We start from the raw sequence: 18,687 nt of genomic DNA, 5'->3' as shown, positions 1-18,687 counted from the left end.
ATCTGCTGAGTATTGAGTTATTTGTTCTTCTAGTGTTGAATTCTCTAAGGTTATATATCTTGGGTACTAGCCCCTGTCAGTTATATGAGGTGTGAATAGTTTCTCCCATTGAGTAGAATGTCATATTAATCTGCTTATATTTTCTTTTGCTGTGTAAAATCTTTAGTTTGAGGTAATTCCAGTTGTTTATATCCCTTGCCACAGTAGTCAAGTCTCCAAAGACATCTTTATCATTGAAGTCATTGAACATATTGTGAAATATTCTCTTGTGTATTTTATTGTTGAGGGTCACATATGTAGATATTTAATTCATTTAGAACATATTTTTCCAGAGAGTTAACAGTGATCCATCTTGGTCCTTTAATATGTGATCTTCCAGTTGTCCCAGCACCAGGTGTTAAAGAGACTCACTTTTCCCCATTGTATTGTAATGGCTACTTTATCATAAATGAGATGTTGCAGTGCATATGGGTTTATTTCTGGGCTTTTGATACCATTTCATTGGTCCATTTGTCTATTTTTAAGTCAATACCATATTGATTTTAGTATTTGCTAAATACTGTTGCTTTATGGTATAGTGTACAGTGAATTAGTCTGTTGCTTCCATTTCCTTTCTTTGGATTGTTTTTGCTGAGTGAAGTCTTTAATTTTCTTTTCAATTTTAATTTTTTTTGTTAATTTTTTTAAATGGTAGCTTGATGAGGATTGCATGAAATTTATGTATCATTTAGTTAAAATGGAATTTTAATTGATGTGATTATATTGACTTACACAGATTGATTGTATTGATCTCATTTCTGAATATGGACTGTCATTCCATCTCTTTATGTCACAAGTTCCTTTGAAACAGTTGTGAATAGAATTATTCTAATTTGTTTTTCTTGTTTGCTTGTATATTAAAAATTGCTTTGAATTTTTATATGTTGAGTGGTTAATTAACCACTTTGCTGAATTCAGTTATTGTTTCTAATAGCTTTTTGGTGGAATCTTTGGGATTTCCTCTATATAAAGTGTTTTCTGTGAATTGATAGTTTCGCTTCCTTGCAGAATTTGATTCCTGTTATTTCCTGTTGTCTAATTGCTGTAGCCCCAAACATAAGTGGTCACAGTAGGCATAGTTGACTTATTCTTGATCCTAATAAAGAGAAAACTTTCAGTTTTTTAATATTAAGTATTATTTCGACTGTTGGTTTGTATTATTTGACCTCTATGTATGGAGGTAGGTTCCTTCTATTCCCACCTTGTTTAGAATTTGTATCATAAGTGAGTGTTGATATTATTAAATGCTTTCTCTTCATCTGTTGATATTATGATTATTTTCTTCACTTTTGTTGAAATTATTTATTACATTGATTTATGTATTTTAAACTATCCTTGCATCTGTGGATAAATTGTACTTACCATAATGTGTAATCCTTGTGATACAGTGTTGAATTTGATTTGCTATTTTTTTTGAAGATACTTGCATCAATATTTAACCAGGGATATTGGTCTATAATTTTCTTTTCTTGTGATGTCTTTACCTGGCTTCAGTATTAGGGTAATGCTTGCATGCATTAGGGAACATTCCCTCTTCTTGGATTTTTAGAAATAATATGAGCAGTTGGGCAGAAGTTCTCTAAAATGTTTGATGAATTGATTTATAAAGCTGGCCATAGACTTTGTATTGGGGGAGATTTTTAATTCCTGTTTAAATCGCCATGATTGTAATAAGTTTATTAAATTGTGTCTCTTTCTGATCTTTATAAAATACATATCTAGAAATTTTTCCATTTCTCCAAGTTTATCAAATGTAAAGGTATATAATTGTCCATAGTAATCTGTTATGATGCTTTGTATTTCTGTGCCATCTGTGGTAGTATATCTTTTATATCTTCTCAAAAAACTCTTAATTTCATCAATCATTTGTATAGTCCTTTTGATCTCAATTTCATTTATTTCTGCTCTTGTTTTTATTATTGTCTCCTTTCTACTAATTTTGGGTATTGTTTCACTTGTCAAATTGCTTTGGGTGTAGTAGTAGTAAATTGCTCATTTGTAAATTTTTTGTGTTTTTTTTTTTTTTTTTTTTTTTTTAATGTGGACCTATATTGCAATTACCATCCTTTCTAGGACAAATTTTTGCTGCCTCTCATAAACTCTGATAGCTGTGTTCTCATTAGTCTCAAGGCATTTTCTGATTTCTCTTTTAATTTCCCTTTCTAGCTAGTAGCTCTTAAGCAGCATATTGTCTCTGTACTTACATATTTTTTTTTTCTTTCTTTTTTAATAGTTGATTTCTAGCTTTATGGCATTATGGTCAAAGGGGTACTTCGTACCATTTCAAAATGTGTTGTTTTGGTGATGATTTGCTTTGTTCTAATATATGATCTACTTTTGAAAATGTTCCATATGCACTTGAGGAAAATATACACAGTGATTTAGACACAGATTTTTTTTGTAGAAATGTTGAAAGAACTATTTGGTCTAGTTGTCATGGTTGTTTCCTTATTCTCTATCTTGTACGTGGTATATTCAAATCCCCTATGTTTTTGTATTGTTATTAATATCTCTCATGTTCTTTTATTCTTTATGTATATTGTTGCTGCATCAATCAGTGAATATATATTTATGAGTGTTACTTCTTCTTGTTATATTAGACCCTTAATATAGTGTCTGTCTCTATCTCTTATTATGCCTTTGGTAATTGGAAGTTGGAAGTCTATTTTATTAGATACAAGTATAGTTGTTTATGATTTTATTAATTAATTAATGCTGTTACCCATTTGCTTGTATAACTACCTTCCAGCCTTTAACTCTTAAATCTATGCTTGTGTTTGTTGTTAAGATGGATTCTTGTAAAGAGCAGAAGTTGGAGTTTGTTTTGAAAGACATTCAACCACCATATCTTTTATCTGGTATTGCCATTTTGTCATTTATTTTTTAGGTTTTAGTTTTTTTGTTTTTTGGGTTTTTTGTTTGTTTGTTTGTTTGTTTTTGATATCTTACTTTTGGATCCATTGTCTTGTATGTGCTATTTTGTTTCAAGGTTCTACTGAGGTTAGTATATATTGGACTTTGTGGACCCTTTGCATGGTCCTTCCCAAAATTGTTCTAATGTGCCACTTTGTTACTTTCCTTCTCCATCCTTTTGGTTACTGTTAAATCTGTATTTGATGTTCTGTTGATTTATAATAACCAATTCAGCACCTCCTTCATGTGCAGGTTGATGTTGTTTAGTCTGTTTTTGCATTTTAGTGAAATTACTTATCCTTCCTTTTGATTTAAATGTTAATCTTGCAGGATAAAAGATTCTAGACTGGCAGTCTTCCTTGAGTACTTTGAGCATCTCCTGCCACTCTTCTTGCCTTAGAGTTTCTACTGAAGAGTCCGTCTACAGTCTAATTTGTCTTCTCTTGTAGGTTTTTTTTTCTCTTGATGTCTTTATAATTTTGTCCTTTGTCATTGTTTTTAGGCCGTTGTAGTATGTGTCTTAGAGTGTGTCTTGTACTATTTTGATTTGGAAGTTTTTGGACCTCTTGGATCAGGATGTCTGGTTTCTTTTCCAGATTGAGATGATTCTCAGAAATTATTTCTTTTAATAAATTTTTATATGTGTTTGTCTTTCTCTTCTTCTGGAACCCCCATAATACAAATGTTTTTCTGTAGTTTACCCCAAATGGCTCTTAACACTTTTCACTTTTTTCTCTTTGTTATTCTCAGTGGCAATGTACTTTCAAACTAATTCTCTCCATTGCTTGGGTTTGTCTACTATTATGCCCTCTATTGACTTTTTAAAATTCATTTAAAGAATTTTTAGACCCATTGTTCTAATTGTAACAGTCTCATGTTTTCTCTTTATTATTTTCCTTATCTATAGCACCATTTTTTTAGTTCAGTCAACAATTTTAGAACTGTTAACTTGAACTCTTCAGACATTCTGCAATTCTGCTATCATGCGGACTTTTATTGCTTTAGCATTTGTTAGGTGTTCTTTTGTCTCTTCATTTTTAATATTTTATAAGTTGTAATAGGAACATATTTTCAGACTGCTGTCTTCACAGGTGCCCAGAGAACTGACACCAGCAAGGGGTAATAACTGGAAAGGACATAGGGCAGTAGGCTACCAGTCACCTCTAGTGACTGTTAGGGATTGAGGCTTCCTCCCGTGCTGTGGGTGTCAGAGTTGTGTGATGGAGATCTACAGTGATTCCCTCCTCAAGGTCAGTTTCTTGGCTTAAATACATTATTACGCCAGCCTCAACTGCTGGGCTTCCTATGCACATCTGATGTAGTACCAGGCATGGATTATACTTAATGGCTGCTAGCTGTGCATTGTTCTCTTTGCTTACCAGTACAAAGCATTTTCCTCAGGTCCTTGCTTCTGTTGTTAGAATCCAGGTGTTTCAACTCTGGTTAGTGAAAGCACTCAGTTGTCTCGAGTGTGGCCCTGAATGGGAAGGGTAGCAGGTGTTTAGAGTAGCACAGCCTGAGGCTGCAAATAATCTTGCCTGACTCTTGCTACAGATTCAAGCTCCAGCTATTCTATGTTGTGAGCCTTAGCACAAGCCTGTAATAGTCACTCTGCTCCTGATTTTATAGTTCTTCAGTGTGTACCCTCAATTTGGGGTGCCAATGCTGTACCCCCTTAACCACGCAGCGTCTAGTCTCTGCAAAATAGTCTGATGTGGGTATTTGCCTGAATCAAGCCCTATAATATGGCTGTCACCCTGCCTCCGTATCACTGCAAACACAGTCCAATTAAAGTTTTTCTTACCCTTTCGGCTGGGCCATTGCTCCTGTTGTATACTGTAATCATTTGTTTTTCAGGATTTACAAATTTTATTCTTATGCAATTTATTTGTGGCTATATAGAGGAAGCAGACCCAGCTTTGTACCTTTGCTGCCTGCCGTCTTACTGGGCTGATCCTTAAACTTTTCTTTAAAAAGATGTTCCAGCATCCGGAATCAGCAATTTCTTCAAGAAATCCTGGGGGATGATACGTACTTACGTGTATATACAGATATGCATGAGCTCATATACACATTATTTTGATTTTAAACATCTTGAATTCACACCATTCTAATTCCAGTTCATCTTCACAGGGTTCTTTCTTGCCTTACACGTTTCATATTTCTATTTCCCTTCAGAATCCTAGCTCCCCAAAGTCAATCAATTTCTTGTTCAATTGTATAATAGATCTAAAATAGTTTCAAATTGCTTTTGTCCATATCACTCTAAAAATATACTTAAAAAGCTACAAGATTGCTTGCAATCTGTATAAAGTCTGCTGCTCCCTATCTGTATCTTGCCCATGACAAAGGATATATACTTTCTGTGTTCTTAAGCTATTTAGATTTTTTCTCCTTTATTGTGATTATGTTGTTATTTGAAATAAACTGGGTTCTTTTGTTTCAGTTTTCTTCCAGTTTTAACATTTCCCCCCACACCCACTGCCCATCCTTGTGGTTTAATCTTAACATACTTCTAAAAGCCGAAACTATGCCAAAACTTATATACTGAGATGTTTCACTTTCATCCCTTTTGCACCACCTCCACACCTCCCCAAAGGTATACAACTTCACTGATTGTAATTACTTTCTCCCATGTTTGTTTTTATGAAGAAAAGTCGTAAATGTGTTTTCTTATACACCTTTCTTATACAAAAAGCATACATGCAGATCAACTATCCCACTTTGCTTGAGGACTGAGAATTTTGTTGGAACACAAAACTACATGCTAAAACAAGGAGGGTGTGACAGTCACTAATAGGATTTTTTAAAGATTTATTTTTATTTATTTATGCATATAAAAACTAGGGTGTAGGCCAGAGGTAGGGAGTGAGAGGATTCACCAGAGTGAGGAGCAGAACAGGTAGATCTACTGAAATACACTGCTGAGGGGACAGCAGTGGGCAAGACAGGAGAGATCTGCTGTGCCATGTGGGTTAGCTACCTGGCCGGTGATTGAACTCATGCCACAGTGGCTGGGGGTAGCTTGATAGCACTGAGGCTTATAACACCTGCACCACCAGGGATCTAGATCACTATATATGATCTTTAAAAAAAAAAAAAAGCATTATTTTCCACTAACATTTACATATAAGTCCTTTAAAATGTAACGTTATTGAGGTGTAATTTAATTCAGATTCACCTATTTGTTCAACTTGGTGAGTTGTGCAACCTGACCATAATTCATTTTTAGAACATTTTCATCATTCCAGTAATATCGGTCATGCCCAGTTAGTTAATATTTGTTCCCACCGTTGGAAGCCCTCCCAGTCCTAGGCAACCACTAGTTATTTTCTGTCTCTGGAATTTCCTTTTCTGATTTTTTCATTTCAATGCAATATTTTCAGTCTGAATTTTGCATAGTATAATGCTTTTTACTTTATAATGTTTTTACTCATCTATGCCATTGCATATATCAGCATTTCTATATTATCACTGCTGAATAATATCCCATTATATGATTTTCCTGTATTTTTCTAATCAAAAGTTGATGGGCAACTTGTGCTTCCTTTTGGTCTGTGTTGCATGTTTATACTGTCAAATTTCACCTGCAAATTCTTCGTGAACGTCAATTTTTAGTTGTTTCGAGTAGATAGGATTGTGATTAATGGCTGGTATGATAAATTTAATATATAACTTTTAAAGAAACCATCATACCGTTTTCAAGGTGACTGTACTATTCTGCATTCTCACCAGTAATGTATGAGTTTCTTACTTCTCCATATCCTCACCAACACTTACAGACATTTTTGTAAATGCAAAGAGGGTATCTTGTGATTTGAATTTGCATTTCCTAAATGACAATTTAGATATCATTTTGTGTACTTACTGGCTGTTTCACATTCATGCTCTTATGGATGCTTTCTCACTTCTCTAGAAATAATCATTCTATGTAACTAACTCTCTCTCCCCTCCTCTTTCTCCGCCCTCCCTCCCCTCTTCTTCATTCTCTCCTCCCCCTCTTTTCCTTTCTCCCCATTTCTCTCTCCCACTCAGCAAGCAGCCTAGGTTATAGGTACCATAGTTTATCCAGTCAAATTTACATACGTAATTCGGTGGTGTTTGAGGTATATCTTCAGAAGTATACCTTCAGGTAGATACATAGAAGTAGGACAACTGAATCAAAGGACGTGCACATTTGTAGTTTTATAAGATACTGATAAATTCTTTTTTAAAGGTTGTAGTGATTCACATTCCACAAGGACTGTATTAGATACCCGAAGATTCACTAACAATGTGTTTTCACTTTTAACATTTTGTCAATCTAATGGGTGAAAAATGGTATCTCATTGTAGCTTTAGTTTTCATTTCTCATACTGTGTGTGAAGTTAAATATCTTTCATGTTTAAGGACCATTTTTATAGTTTTTGGGCTTTAAATTTGCTCATATTTTTAGTCATGCAAACTTTTAATTTTTATGTAAAGTTACCAGTTCCACTGTGAAATCATCTGAGTTTGGTGCTTTTTGTGGAGCAATTACTTAACTTTATTCTATGCAAATTGGTCTTTTTAATTTCCTGTCTCTGTAGCAGCCAGTCTGTTTCAATTTGTATTTTTTGAAGAAAGTATTGATCTCCTCTAGTTTTCAGATATTTTCATTGAAGTGAGCAAAATCATTTTAATTTTTTCTTTGTATCAATAGCTATTTTTCCTGTATATTTATTTCTCTCCTTTTATTGTCTTTATTAAACTAGCAAATTCTGTTTTTGTTTTGCACAGATTTTACTTATTAATTTGATATATTTACGGTTTTTCTGTCCTCTTTCTCTTAAATATTTTAATTGCTTTTTGCTCTGATATTTTCCACATTGGGCTTTCTTTTCATTTGCTTTTGTTGATGTTCTTCTATCTTTCACTTGGTAACAATTAGCCTTCACTTTTTATTGATTTTGGCTTTTTGTTCTATGAAATCTTTTTTCTGGTCATTGCTGAAAATGTGTTTCATAGATGTATTTATTATTATTTTCAGAAATTCATAATCTTTCTGTGTATTTCTCAATTTGCTGAGAGTTAAGTTTATTAGAATGTCTTTACTTTCCAAGTGGAAGAACCTTTTTGGTTGCATTTTTTTTCCTATTTTTATTGCATTGTAAATCAACATGTATTGATCATAATAAGTACCTACCGATATTTTCTTTGTTCACTGAGAATCAATTTTTTTTGCATATCCATGTGAAATTTTCTTTTATACTTCAGAAGATTTAATTTAGTCTCCTATTAGGATGTAATAGTATATAGCTAAAATATTTATGTTGTGCTGTTCTTACTCTTACTTTTTGTTGTTCGCTTGATCTATCTTGTGCTGTGTTAAAGCTAACAGCAGTTCTTCTGTTTCCCCTTTTCTCATAGTATTTGTTTTATATAGGTGGTTGCTATACTTTTTCTTATTATATATTGTAGTGCCAGGAAGGCCACAGAGCCGGATCTGTATGATTCGAGCAGAGCAGAGCAAAGGAGAGTCCTGGAGCCCTCAGTGGCTTTCTCAGGCTTTTATTGATCCTTTACATGCATTGCAGCAACCAGGTACACAGCAGGCAGGGGTGCCAGGGCGGCCAGGAGGCCAGTAGGCCTCCAAGCCCTGGCCAAGTCTTCACTCTGGGCTTCTCTCTGGCTTTTTCTCTTCTTTCTCCTGCCTCTGCTTCTCTTAACAATATATCAATATGGCTGCCATGGCCCACAGAAGTAAACAACACAACTTACAACAATGTAACAAATGCAGGTATCCCATCAGGCAGGGCAATCCTAATGGCAGGAGAGCAGAAAAGCCTGAAAAATCACTTACCTTACATATATCCATACCTGTTACATCCTAAATGTGAAATGAAATGTGGATTTTAACATTATTAAGTGTTTTTTTTTTTTTTTTAAGTGTTGTTTTTTTTTTTCCCCTAGTGTAATGGTTTTTGAAATTTGCCCTCTGGCCTTGAGTTAAACCCTTTCACATTTACTGGTGTGATTGTTATGTTTGAACTTAATTCTATTATAGTGATTTTGTAATTGCTGTGTTTCATGTTATAATTACTGTGTATCTTTTTTCTATTTGGTTTGTTCTCTTTGTTTTAAAAAAAAATCATTTGGTGTTTAGGAAGGTTGATGTTTTCATCCTAGTTTCATTGTATTAATACCTTCATAGGAAAGTTGATGTTTTCATCCTAGTTTCATTGTATTAATACCTTCATAGGATCTTAAGTCCCCTTTTTTTTCTTACTTAAATTTTTTTTTTTCTTATTTACTATGTGGATATAACTTTGGAGTCATATCCTTTAATAGTCATCTATTATCTAAATGAAGGTTTTTTTTTCTACATTTCCTTTTCCTCTCCTCTCATTTTAATTGCATTTTCTACTTTATCATTGAATATAGTATAAACTCAATTTGTCTTGAACCTAAGTTTTCTTAATCATCTATTTGTTGGATGAAGCTCATTCTCTGGTAACTTCTATTACACATTTATATAGTATTACTTGATAATATTATTGTAGTATTAGTATACATTTAAATAGTTATCTTAGATTTATTGATTTCTTACCATTATTTTCCTGTAGTCTTGATATCTTGACTCTATATATATTCTTGGTTCACATTTTCTTTCCTTAATGTTCTTAAAAATGTAGTTTAACTGACACCTTGTTTTTTATTTATTTTATTTTTAGAAGTCTAATGTCATTTTAACTCTCTTGTCTTCACATTATTGTGTCTTTTGCTTGGGAGCCCTGAGGAATTTTTTTTTTTTTTCAGACTCTATTAGGCTATGTATCAGAGTTGATCATTCCAGGTCAATTTTTCCCAGTACCTGATGGACCTTATCTATGATTAGGTCTTCCTTTATTTCTAGAAAGTTTTCTTGAGTTAAATTTCTTACTGTTAATTCTATCCCATTGTTTTTATCCTTTTGAAACATCAGTTAAACATATGTTGGATCCTCTTTGCCTGTATTCAAACTTTTTTTTTTTTAAGATTTATTTATTAATGCATACAAGAACCGGGATACAGGTACAAGCCAGATGTGCGGGAGGATGAGAGGATTCACCAAGGACAGAGTGGGGAACAGAACAGGCAGACTGAAATACACTGCTGAGGGGAGCAGCGGGCAAGCAGGAGAGGTCTGCCGTGCCATGTGGTTATTTGCCTGGCCCGCTGGGATCGAACCTGCGCTGCAGAGGCTGCTGACAGCCCCACAGCGCTGCGCTCAACTGCCTGCACCACCAGGGAGCCCCTCAAACACTTTCTCTGTAACTTTTTTTTTACCTTTAGATTGTATTGATGTTGAGGAAAGAGAAAGCTCAATGTGCCTTCTTATTTTAACCACCAAGTACTTAACTTCCTCCTATTATTTTCTTCTGCTGTCTCATTCTTCTCTGGATGCAATGCTTCACCAAAGCTGGCTTTTTTGTGTAACTGGTACTATGAACTCTCTACCAAATACCAATCTCTGCTCAAAATTTTGACCTTTAATATTGCACTTTCTCTTTATAGGGGTAATTTTACCTTTACTTTTCTAAATCCCATATTTCTTTTTATTCCTTTTCACAGATGTTCTTAAGCTTACACTTAATTGCTCTCCTCACTCTAAGGCTTGCCATCAGCAGGAGAAGAGTGGGAGCTCTGTTGACATTTTCTTCTTTAATTACAGGTGATATAAGGACTGCAGTGTTCTCTATCTCCTAGAAATATTGAAGACATGAGTCATCTAAGGTTTAATTTATTTTCCTTTTTGAATTCATTATTTTATTTAGGATGTGGAAGATATTAAAAACTAGATAGCCACTATTGTTTTCCAAACCAGGAATTTATTTTTCTAGATTTACTGATTTATTTGTAAAATCCAAGCTTTCTGAAACCTATGAATTTAAAGATGAGACTGAGAGATAAATCATCACTCTGTGTTTCTCCTTGAGTGGACAGATTCAGCAGAAAGCTGTTGGATCTTCCCAGCTTTTCCTCTCTTCTCTCTCCTGTAACACCATAGTAAGAAACAAGCTTCATTTCTCTTTTTCCTGGTTTTGGTACTCTTGCTATTAACTTGTGGGAAAACTTCCTAAGTGTTAGTTTCTTCTTTAAATTTGGGGGCATGTAAGAGATCTGAAAAAATAGTATTCCCCTCATCCCTTTTACTATCTTGAAAGGAGACTGCCATTATTGTATTTTTCTATTGACACCCTCCCTGCTTACTCCCCATCAGAAGATGGCATGGAGAATAGGCAGTAGGATTTTGTGTCAGTTAGGGTTCACTAGAGAAACAGAACCATAGGAGATTATGTATATAAAGAGACTTGGTATAAGGAATAATTTCAAATGATTAGAAAATCCTAAGATCTACTAAATGTTGTCAAACGGGAGACCCAGGAGCCCTAGTTAAATCTGAAGGCCTTGGAAATAGGAGAGCTGATAACACAGTTCCAGTCTGAGGGCAGGTGAAAAAGCCGCTATCCCAGTTCAAGGACCACAAGAAGGAAAGAATTCTCTCTTTCTCAAGGAAAGGTGAGGCTTCTTTGATCTAGTCAAAACTTAAGCTTATTGAGTGGGACTTTTCCATGCCGTGGAGACAATCTACTTTATATAGTCTACTGATTTAACTGTTCATCTCATCCAAAAACATCCCCCACAGAAACAGAATAATTCATGAGCAATTATCTATGCAACCCCCTGGCCCAGCCATGTTGACACATAACACTAACTATCACAAACTGCAAGGAGATAGCCTTAAATCTGTTGTCAATGCTTGTACAGGGAAGGAAACAACAAAACAACCTAGAACTGACAAATTAAAAAAATCTGAACTTAGAATTAATTCATATATGATTTATTCCACTGTTTGAAATGTGGTGGTGATATCACTATTAAAGTAAATTATTACAGTTATTTTAGTTCTGAATATAAAATGCCTTTTTCTTTAATTTGGCAAATAAATGGTGTATTTCAGATCCCCTTCCCCCATGAGAACCAAATTCTGTAGATAAAATACACATATTTCACCTGTATATAGTCATCATCACATGTATATTTTATTTTTAATTTTTTTAAAGATGTATCTATGTGTACAAGAACTGGGATACAGGCCAGAGGTGTGAGGAGGTGAGAGGATTCACCAGAGACAGAGTAGGAAACAGAACAGGCAGATTGACCAAAATACACTGCTGAGGGGAGCAGTGGGTGAGTCAGGAGAGTCTGCTGCGCCATGTGGGTATCTCCCTGGCCAGGGTTCAAACTTGTGCCACAGTGGCTGTGGACCGCTTCCTAGATTGCATCCCAACCCCTTGTGCCACCAGGGAGGCCCTGTTTTTTTTAAATATTTATTTATGCATACAAGAACTGGGGTACAGACCAGGGGTATGGGGGGTGAGAGGATTCACCAGAGACAGAGTGGGGAACAGAACAGGCAGATTGCTGAGGGGAGCAGTGGGCGAGTCAGGAGAGGTCTGCTGTGCCATGTGGATAGCTCCCTGGCCTGGTATTGAACTCATGCTGCAGTGGCTGCGGATTGCTCCACAGGATGCATCTTAACCCCTTGCACCACCAGGGAGGCCCACGTGTATATTTTAATTATATATATACACACACATATATAGTACGTTTTAGAAGGAAATTGAAAAAGACTAGCAAATGATATTTGTTAATTTATTTTATTGACATTACAATGTTTAGAATGCCATATTCTTCCTACAACATACACAGAAAAACATTCTGAGACCAGAAGAGGAAAGACAGCATATTATCTGGCCAAACAGCCAAGAACAAAGTGCTAAATAATTAGTAGGCACTCCATTAATACTGAAGAAATCACCCAGTGACTACTGCTTAGTAATATTAAATGTAGTTTGATGTAGTAAATGTTAAAAGTTTTAAGGATAGAAAATCTACCTTTAATAAGTATAGAAAATCTATAGAGAAAATCAAGAAGTGATTAGAGTTGTTTAATGAAGACCTTTTTTTTAGTATTTTTTTTTAGATTTATTTATTTATTTATGCACGAACCGGGGTACAGTCCAGAGGCGCAGGAGGGTGAGAGGATTCACCAGAGACAGAACGGGGACCAGAACAGGCAGACTGGCGAAATACACTGCTGAGGGGAGCAGCGGGTGAGACAGGAGAGGTCTGCGGTGCCTTGTGGGACCCTCGCCGGGCCGGCTGGGATCAAACCGGCGCTGCAGAGGCTGCAGACAGCTTCACAGCACGGCGCTTAACCACCTGCACCACCAGGGGAGGCCCGAAGACATTTTTTTCTTTCAGAGCAACAGAGAAAATATCAGGGAAGAAAATACTGAAAAAAAATATTAAATCCTCAAATACCTTAAGAAATACCTACGCTATATAGCTTTACTTATTAATGTAAAAGGAAGGAGGGAGCAGCTCATAAAAACACAACAATGTAAAATGAATTTTTCATACTACGTATTTCAGTTATTAGAATTATAAAAGCGGAGGTTGGGGAATGGGGAAATGGTCTGGAGGACAATTCAAAATAACATTGCTTTATAAATATACTAGACTTTCAGTGAGCAGTAAATTAAGATATTAATCACTGCTTTATGAAGATGCTAAATACGAGAGGAAACAGTACTTCAGCAAGGATGTTTTTTCACCTGGGCGCAGTGCCTGGAAAACTACAAATAATCAACAGAACAGTATGCTAAGTAGAATTTAAAAATGAAATTACATAGATTAAATTCCAATGAAATTTAGATTTCTATGTAGGAAAATTGGCTGAATACTGATCTATTTCACCCACTTTCTTGATTGGCATTTATATTTGGCCTCTTTACAATGTTTATGCATTTCTCTTTTCTCTTAAGCTTTTTCCTCAAATTTTGTGGGGAGGCCTCCCTGGTGGCGTAAAGGGTTGGGACGAATCCTATGAAGCTATCTGTAGCCATTGCAGCACGAGTTCCATCCGTGGCCAGGGAGCTGCCCACATGGTGCAGCAGACCTCTCTCCTGACTCGCCGGCTGCTCCCCTCAGCAGTGTATTTCAGTTGATCTGCCTGTTCTGTTCCCCACTCTGTCTCTGGTAAATCCTCTCACCCCCCCCCCCACACTCCTGGTCTGTACCCCAGTTCTTGTATGCATAAATAAATAAATCATTTAAAAAAAAATTTTTGTGGGGTTATGACTGACATTTTGACATTTACATTCCAAGCAAAAGAGCTAAGCTTTTTCAAGCATCTGTTACTAAGGTCTTTAAGAAAATAAACCCAGTCATTTGATACCACTGAAGGGAAACAGTCATATCTTCTGAAATCAAATCAGTTACATACTTATTTAATGCCTCATTTTAATCAATTTTATCCCACAGGGTCTGGTTTGTGAGTGTGCATAGGAAGTTATTGTCTTTATACCAATATACCTTCATATTTCTTATCTTTACCCTTTTTTTGATGGTACTCACAAGTGCTAGATGGGTTACTTTGGTTAACTCCACTTCCCTTCTGAAGGAAACCACCAGACTAGTGGTCCTTGCAGAAGGAAAAGGAAGGGACTATTTCTTTGTAACCCTTCCTAATTACACTGTTTGGAATGGGTATGCAGAGAAAATGAAGTGTCCCAGGCTTTTTCCCGCCCTCCTGCCACTGACCTCTACAGCCACTGGCACCTGTGGTCTTGCATTTCTACTAGGTTGTCATACCTGCATGGATACCTGGGGCCAAGAGGTATGAGTGTGGGGTACTCATACCTAAGACTATGGACACCTGGGCCCAGAGAGCATGGGCATCTTGGATCTGGAGGGGAGAGAAGGGATAAAAGGAGCTCTTGAACTGTGGCATTCATGGTGTCACTGAGGCTTGGGTGCTCAACCGCTGCCTCACTGTCTGCTGGTCTGCCTGTCTCTGATCCCCTGATTTAGCATTAAAGGCATGATAGAAATACTGAAAGCTCCAGAATCCTCTTTCCATATGCACTAATCAACAATGAACCTATCTGGCCTGGGATGGTGGCACAACAGGGTAGGGACATTAACCCTTACCCATTGCTGGTGGATGGTCTTTTATAGAAAGTCTGCAACATGGCTCTGATCAGCCATCATGAGCTGGGGCTTTTCAGAGTCATGCTCTAAATTTTAAGCTGGGTAATTCTAAAAATTGGTTGGCAGCGAGAGAGGAAACTGAAAGAATACAATGAGGCAGGCGATCAAGCAGAAGGCACATGCATGAGCCGACATCAGGAGGAAGTAGAAATCATGAGTGAAGATGAGAGAGAAAATTGGTGAGAGAATGAACTGTCAGTTTGTAGTGAAAGATAACGTAGAAACACAAAAAGATACAGCTGGAGAGTTGTTTTGGAGTTACATTTAGTTGAAAATTCAATGGACTGCTGTTGAGATAATTGGTTTCAGAATGATTTTCTAGTACTACATTATACTTGGCTGCGTTGCTTGTAATTTCTTCTGATCATCCAATCTCTTTCTCACTCACTCCTCTTCCATCTTCTCTCCCCTTCCTATCTTTTCCCCCTATCCCAACCCTGTCTCTCTTTTTAATGACAGTATGTAACAAAGACCCATTATTTGGCTACCTGACTGAGTTTGTTTTTTTGTAACTGAAATAGCCTGACCTATATTGCCTAATGGAACTGTTTGGATAGATCTTTTTGTGGAATTCTAATGTTTAGGCACTCATATTTATTTTCCTAATGCCAAAATACTATATTCTCTTAATTTCTGCATTTCCTCCAATTTATGTCCCCTCCTGTTTTTGCTGATAAGTTACCACAAAACTGAAGGTGGGCCATGTAACTAACTTTTTGTTCTTTCTGCTGGTCTGCAGAATTATCAGCTACAGGACTCTCCTGAAAAATCATAATTTTCTCATAATTTAGAATAAAAGAAGTCCTAAAATTCCACCTGTAATTATTAAAAGACAGAGTTTTGTTTTTTTTTTTTTCTACCTAAGATTAAAGCATACATTCAACAGATAAATTTCCCAGGTAACAGGCAAAGCACAAATGAGCAGTTCTTACCAGTTTGCTTTCTTGCATGTTCAAAATTAAAAAAAAAAAAAAAAAAAACAGAAAAATAATGGAAATGATTTCCCTTTCCACAATCTTTCTCTTCCTTTCAACCTCCCTACATTTAAAACATCTAAGTAAACAATTCTCACTAGACCCTTCTCAATTGGATATCCCATTTCACTGGTACTCAACATCTAAGTCCGACAAGTCTAAACTGCACTTGTTGATTATACTTTCGTATATTCTCTAATGATAGATACTGTCTTCCTATTGTTTGTATGTGTTAAGAATATATTAGGTTTCAGGTAACAAATCTAAAAGTAATATTTAAGTAAATAGGAATCTGTCTCTCCACATACATAGATCTTCCAGAAAAAGACAGTTGCTGATATTAAATGATTCAGTATCAACTTTCTGAGATTTTTGTAGTGTTCCCTCAGCTACTCCAGTCATCATGTCCACATTCAGGGCAAAATGTAGAGAAGAAGGATCATCTTTCCTATTTTATCACATAAAACAAAAGTCATTCCAAGGCCCCCAATAGTCTCCCACTTACAGTTTCATTGGACACAATTGTGTCACATAGTCATTTCTGCCTTTAAGAAAATCTGGGAAAGTGAAGTGTCTAGTCTGGTGTTGGGCACAGTATTCTGTGTGAAGTGGGGGGTTGTGATAGCAAGGAAGAAAAAGGGAAGGAAAACCAAATTATTTGCACACAGTTTGTTTACCGTTTTCAATATTCAGTAATGCCTCAAACAGTATAGTTAATGTTTTGTAGAACCTTCTTTGCCACAGTAACCCCAGGAATTAGAAGGAATTTATGTATACTAGACCTAAGAAAAATGACCAAGGACTGTAAAGGTTCAAATACCTATTCCTCACTGTTACAAGTGATTATGTGGAAATGATTAAATGGTATTAATGAGCTGCACATTGCTTTGGAAAGTGGGCACAGTCATGGCACCTAGGTAAGTGGGGGAAGGGGAGTTCTGGGGAATGATGGGTGAACCCCACATGTAAAAACTGAAGTGACCCCAGAGTCAATAACTTCCTGCTAAAGTTGTCTTCACACATGCCACTGGGCATTTCAAATCTTAAAATTTACACTTATAATTTTAGCTTGAAAAAAATTACAACTGCAGAAGAACTGCAAGAACAGTGTAATTATATACATATGTATATATTTGTATACTTGTACTTATTATAAATGATAATTTTCTGGAGCCAGTTCTGAATGTGGCATACATCACAATCCTTATCTTAAATATGTCACCCTGTATCTCTGAAAAACAATACATTCTTTTACATAACCACAGGGCAATTATCAAATTCAGAAAATTTTACATTGATTCAATACTATTATCTAATATACAATTCATATTCAAAATGTTAACTATCTTCCCAAAACTCTTCCCTTACCCTCAAGCCCAATGCAGGAGCCGTTCTTCTGTCAAGAATTGCATTTGGATGCCTTGCATCTTCAGTCTCAACTATTCTTTGTTTTTCATGGCATTGATTTTTTTTTTTTTGAAGAGGATAGTTAGCTGTTTTATAAAATTCAGTCAATTTGGATTTGTCCTTGTCTATTCATGATTAGATTTGGGTATGCATTTTGGCAGAGATATTGCAGACATGATGTTGGGTTCTATGTGCATCTCACTGGGATGCACATGAAGTCAGTTTGCTCCATAGTTGGTGCTATCACCTTCAATTACTTGCTCCATTGCACATTACACTTTCCTTTTATAATTATAAGTAATCTGTGTGGAAGATATATTGAAATTATACAAATATCTTTCTTTTAAGAAATTTTCATCAATTTATGATTCTTCCCTGAATCAATTACTGCTGAAACTAGTTGTAAAATAGTGATTTCATAACCCTATCAAGGTTTACCTCATTTTTTTTCCTCTCTTCTTTCCTGCCTTCCATTTTGTTCACACACACACACACACACACACACACACACACGCGCCGGTACAGATTCAAGGCTGATTTTTTTAAAGTCCTCTATTTTACCCATCCTGTCATTATTCATTTTGATATTCAAATTGACACCAAGTGGCCAATGGGAGCGCCTTTATGCTTTTTCTTATTTCATTTGGATATGCCTGTCATTTTCAAAACATTTTTTTGCTTTCTGACACATCAAGACATCCCATGTTTATCTGGCAATACTACTACTCTAGATGGGGATGAAGGAAAATGAAGGTATTTAGAAATGTAAAACTGGGCTCCCGGTGTTTTCATTTCAAATGAGGTGTCTCAGCAGTCAGAACTAGCAAAGTGTGTGTGTGTGTGTGTGTGTGTGAGAGAGAGAGAGAGAGAGAAACAGAGAGACACAGAGTTTATTCTGATGCTTTCTAATTCCAATTCAGCACCAGGGGGTTCTTCCTTGCCTTCTCCCATCCCATGTCTGTAGCTTCTTTCTAATGTGATGGAAACCCTTACTACTAACAAAATCCATCTTAGTTTATTTGTGCAACCCTTCAATATGCACAAAATACTTCCAAAGTAACTATACCCATGCCACCATAATCAAGAAATCTATTAGAATTCAAGATTCCTTTGTAGTTCCTTTTGTCCTCAAATTGAGGCTATATAATAAATGTATCATATACAAACATTCTTTGCATTTGTTTTTGGTGTTGTTTTCTCTTGTGGTTGGGTTATATATTTGGTTAGATTCACTTGTTTTGTTTGTGTTCAGTTTTAATGTTTTCTCCAGCCTTTTTGTATTATTTTCATTTTT

The sequence above is a fragment of the Talpa europaea genome (genome assembly GCF_964194135.1).
Source record: "Talpa europaea genome assembly, chromosome: 4".
Taxonomy (NCBI): Eukaryota; Metazoa; Chordata; class Mammalia; order Eulipotyphla; family Talpidae; genus Talpa; species Talpa europaea.
The sequence above is the reverse complement of the archived record's forward strand: the minus strand, read 5'-3'. Positions refer to the sequence as shown.